The following is a 5,967-nucleotide window of genomic DNA, read 5'->3' on the forward strand; positions in this document are numbered from 1 at the left end:
AAATAACTTTTTTGGAATCAACTTGAGAAAGTTGCTTCCACTTTTTGAAAGTAACTTGTATAAAGTTGCGTTCACTTCTGGAAGCAACTTGTGCTAGTTGCATCCACTTATGAAAACAACTTGTGCTAGTTGCTTCCACTTTTCAGAAGGTATGGTATTTTTAAAAATTGAATAAGGGTATATTTTAAGAGGTGAATTTTGAGGGGTATTGAAATAATGTTCCCACAAAACAACATCACCCCTTATCCATCCTTTTTGATAATAGCATAACTACCCTTACATAATTAATGTTAATGGTTATGATAATATTTGATTGATTAGGAATTTTAAGGACTGATTAAAAATTAAAGTATTAGTGGTAAATTAGTAGAGAAATCAAATTTATGTGAGAGAGTTGGAATTTTTGGGAGGAAGAAGAAGAAGAAGAAATGAAAAAAAAAACTTAGATTTTGAGATTTTAGTGATTAGAAGTGACCAAAATGTGTGATTCAAATCATAGGTAGACTTCTATACGAGGTTTAATGTCCTTTTTATAAGTTGAATCTGTCAAACATTGAATTTTTAAAACCCGGATCTACTGACCAGATGAACGGTTCGGCTGATAACTTGTCAGCTGAAATTCTGTTTTTTTTTTAAATATATATACCTAGGTTCGGTTAACAAATTGTCAGTCGAACCTAGGTATATTTTCAAAAAACAGAGGTTCGGCTGACAAGTTATCAGCCGAACTTCACTCTGCAACTGACGAATTTAGGTTCGGCTGATTCGAACAAAATCTAACAAAGTCTTATCAGCCGAACATAGTGTTTATCTAAATCATATACTAGGTTCGTCTCAAGATTGATATTCCAAGATCAGTCGAACTGATCTTCTGAAAATTTTAAACGAAGAACAAGGCTAGGTTCGAGTTGATTCGAACAAAATCTATCAAAGTCGCATTAGCCGAACATGGTGTTTCTCTAAATCATATACTAGGTTCAGCTCAAAATTGATATTCCAAGATCAGCCGCACTGATCTTCTGAAAACCCTAATTTCATTTTTGAAATCATATTATATCGATCAAACAAAATCTATGAAAAACAAGATGGGTTTGTTACAAATACATTTGAGAACAATCGAGATTTGAATTTCGCACTCCAACATCGCTCACTTCAATTCGTGTGTCCTTTGCTTGGTTAATTTCTTGATTGAATTTGAGTCCACGATGTTTAAGTTTAAAGGTTATTTTAATTTTTGATTTTAGGTTTTTGAGGATAAGGGCACTCAAGTAATTTGAATTTTTTAAGGATATATAGGTAATTGCACTACCTTTAGACACCTCTTATAACCCACTTTAAATGGGATAATGAGTATGCCTCAAGGTAAATGATTAAAAAGTCACCTATTAAAACGGCGTCCTTCCGGTTAAGTGGGTGGCAGCTAATTCACCTATTAAAAAGTCATATTTACCCTTGAACCACTAGGTTCTACTTAGTTGGAAATGGTAAATGATTCAAACATACCGAAAGCAGTATCATGATTCTAAACTGGGCTAGACAAAGATGACAATTGTGTAATGATCTTGAACCGAGCTCGACGAACATGAAAAGTATCATAGAAAAAAAATTGCGTTTACCTCGAAATTAGGGTTGGCCCCCAAACTGAAACATATAAAAATATGGGTTTACAATCCTAAAAGGTACGCAATCTTTTCTACACAATCTCCTGTGAAAAACTCTACCTAACTTAAGCATCGAAGGGTTTTTTATAGGTATTCCCCCAACATTGTTCATGTGGAGAGAACAACAACTTAATCATCATTAGATTCGTCAAGAGATTCGTGCTTGACGTAAAAAATTTATATTGTACAAACATTGGCGCCGCTCCAAGGAGATTCGAGAAACGAGATCGTGTTTTCCCGAATCGAGATTATGGAAAAAATGAAACAAATTGTATGAATGGTCGTTTCTGCTAGGAATTAATCCTCGACACCGCAAGAGATATGAAGCTGAAAAAAACGACAAGCACTCGGTGATTGAACAAGACGAGGTTCATTCAGCACCCATAGTGCCTACTAGAAACAGTGAGAATCGATATCGTGTTCGTGACGGAACCCCAGATCCAGATATTGATGATTCCTTATCTGGTGGATAAAACCCGCGAGTCGCGGAAACAGAGAACTTGTATTCCTTATACCCTAGGAGGAATGATGATTGAAATGATCTGCAATATGGATGAACCGCGACTCCTAGTACATAGTCCGGGTTATTGTGTCATCAGCTGAACGAAGTGGAGAAATACAACGCTCTCCTGATATTAGAATGTGAGAATCATTCTCAAACAAGGACTATGAATCTAAACAGTCAAAATTTGTTGATGGATTTTGATCGAAACAGGATTGGTTCGGTCTGTTTTGGAGCACCTTGGAAGTCGGGTTAACCAACAAGGTTCTAACCGACCCAGATAAGTGATCCATCTAGATAGATCAGTGAAAACTTCATTTGGAAACGACCAAGTGGTGACTGGATATCTACCTAAACGAATGCATGAACGGGACCGACAAGCAGGTGCCCTAGCGCGGCCAACAAAAACTCAACAGAGCGTGGCCAAAACCACCGCCGGCTCAAAACACCCCTGGAATGACAAAGACGTGGTTCGAGATTGGTACGAAGACAAAGAATTTTCGCCTAAATATGCTCGTTAGGAGGGAAGTAGAATCTAAAGCGAATCTACAGATCCTCAAAGAAAAATAATAAGATAAAAAGTTGACATTCCTGAGGATTAGGAATACGAGCACGAAGAAAGTTTCTCTGACGGCGACGTTAAGGCGATAATTGATTCTTGTCTTCATAAGATGATTGAGAGAGTAATATCAAAAAAAAAAAAAAAACTCCATGGAGGACAATCTAGATGGGCTTTATCGATCTGCAGGAGCTCCCTTCAAAGGGAATATCATAAAATTCCCTCCATAATGAATTTTCAAGTCCCCAAGCTGTCGGAGTTCGATGAGAAAACAGATGATCCAGATCAGAACGTTTTACATTACGAAACTACCATGACCCTATGGAAGTACAACGATCAATTGATGTGCAAAATCTTTCCGTAATCACTGACCGGCGTAGCAACTACGTAGTTCAATCAGCTGCGTGAGCAGTCGATCGGGACTTATTGCAAGCTCGTTGATATATATCACCACCAATACGCCTAATTGTAACGTTTTATAGGTGTTACAAAGGCCTTCAGTAACACTGAATAAACGGTACTGTTGATGGTGTGGCAAATTTTCTGTCACAGTTTTCAAATGTTACGGATTTCGTCAGTAACGTTTTCACAGCCTCTGCCATCTGTTCTATTTCGTGCAGGTAGTAACACGTCTCCACAATCTGTCACACACGTGAACTGTTACTATATTTTTTTCTTGTAACACAAAACTAATGTTCTAAAATTAGGCCTTTGGATGTTACTGAAATCACATATATATCACGTTATCTGTCACCATCTGCAGCTGATCCTATAGTTCTCAAAAATCACACTCAAGGTATGTATCTGTATTTCTGATATTCGCCACATCAAATTAAAAGATAAAAGCACTATATTAATTTCTCATAATATCATTACTAATATGCTTTTGAAACAAGCAAAAGAGTCATACAGATAAAGGCTGGATCATTTCTTTCTTTACAAATACAAGAAGACGAAACTAAATTCTTTAGTAGTGTCAATGTATCCTTTAGTCGCACATCCTTTTTGATGGTTTTTGCGAAAATCTTAAACTTGTACGTTCCCCCCTAACATGTAAAGCCTGGAAAATATGTGTTGGATTTGAAGACATCTCCACCATATTTATTATCTGAAGCCGATTACTTCTTTGGACTTACAGCCTGGAAATACCGTGTTGGACTTGCAAATAATTATAGGCCCCACACAAAATTGGATTGTCCATCTCAACAGTAGTATTATTCAGGACTACCTTCAATGGTGTAATTGAAAATGCGGGATCATCAATAATAAGGATATACATTTTGACGCTTGATCCAACATCGAAGCAACAAACCTAAACCATTCTTTTTGGGCCTTTTGTTGGATTCTTCATAAACAATTTAATAGTGACCGTAAGAAAATGTAACTGAACCAGAGGAGGATCTTTTGGGAAGCTCTGCAAGAAATCTATCAAAGAGATCATTAGCATTGTCAATTCGTTTTGCGTATTTCATAAATTATCCAGATCATGGATGTCAGCAGAAACAAAGTTACAAACATATACTAAAGAATAAAAACTGAGACTCAACACTGGACATTAAATGTTAACTTCAGAAGTACCTTTGATTTCAGGTGTCTATCCCTCGTAAAGTATTGCAATGATGGACTGATAGCTGCAGGAAAATAGGACTCCTATAAGCATTTAATATTGTGATTTCTTAATCATATAAACTTTATGTTACAGTAACTTACGTGTTAGGATATCTCCTAGAGATATCGATGATGAAAATGATAGCCTCATGAATGACGTAGTTATGATCTCAATCAAACACTTATACAACGTTCAGCTGCTCTTTCTAACTTGATGGCACATCAGTAGTGCAAACCAGTTTTCTGAAAAAATTTATGCCAACTTTGGCGGCATATTTCTTGAATTCCAGCTGAGCTTGAAAAAAGTATAAACACCAAGAAATATCATAAACCCATGGTAGAACGACGACTTATTCAAATACAAACTATGGTTATTCCAAAAAATTTGTTACCTTGTCTATATACTGAGCAGATGTAAGGTTAATCATAATCTCTAATTTGACCATCTTCAGATAAGCTGGATTATTATATTTGAAGAAAAAAAACTAGGATAGTATTAGTAATGAATATAGTGTTGGTTAAACTTCAACATAGAAGTCACTAACAAGCTGGTTAGGACAAGATTAAGAAATTGATGTAATCCTAAGGGAATTAGAAGTCATCTAGTTCTAAGAAAAGAAAAGACATGTAATTAGGTAATAGGACTAGGAAAAGGAATTCATAGTTCTATATATATATATGATCACCAAAGTTGTGGTTGATCATATGAGCAAGATTAGAGCTTGTGTTTAGTTTTGAGATATTTTCTAAACATTAATAAAGAGAGTTGTCTTTATATAAGCTAAGTTTCATCTTGCAGTTGCCATTAATTGGTATCAGAGCTTGTTTATGAGCCATGGAAAATGAAACCACCATTGTGGGTGCAAAACAGTTCACGCCACCATCAATACAAGTTCCAATCCTCAACGCCACAAACTACACAGTATGGGCCATGAGAATGAAGGTACTGATGAAAATCTACAAAGTTTGGGAAACAATTGATCCTGGTACATTGGACCCAGACAAAAACAATGTTGCCATTGGATTACTCTTTCAAGCAATACCAGAATGTCTTGTTCTACAAGTTGGTGAACAGGAAACTTCAAAGAAAATTTTGGATGCAATAAAGGCACGTAATCTCGGAGCTGATCGAGTTAAAGAAGCCTGTCTGCAAACCTTAATGTCTGAATTTGAAAGAATGAAGATGAAAGACACTGATAGTATTGATAGCTTCGCATGAAATCTATCAGAGATAGCCTCAAAAGATGCGTCACTTGGACAATCCATGGATGAAGATAAACTGGTAAAGAAGTTTCTCAATAGTTTACCAAGATCCAAGTATATTCATATCATAGCTTCTCTCGAACAAGTCTTAGATTTAAATAAGACTAGCTATGAAGATATAATTGGAAGATTGAAAGCATATGAAGAGAGAATCCTTGATGAAGAAAACAATGGAGAAACTCAAGGAAAACTCTTGTACACAAACTCTTACCAACAAAACTCTGCGACAAGAGGAAGAGGTCGTGGAAGAGGTGGTAGAGTAAACAGAGGCCGAGGAAGGGGAGGAATGTTTAACTCACAAGATAGAACAACAAGTCAGAATGATCAAAACCAAGGAAAAGAAAAGAAGGATAGATCAAACATTATTTGTTACA

The sequence above is a fragment of the Papaver somniferum genome, chromosome 2 (genome assembly GCF_003573695.1).
Source record: "Papaver somniferum cultivar HN1 chromosome 2, ASM357369v1, whole genome shotgun sequence".
In the NCBI taxonomy this organism is placed as follows: domain Eukaryota; kingdom Viridiplantae; phylum Streptophyta; class Magnoliopsida; order Ranunculales; family Papaveraceae; genus Papaver; species Papaver somniferum.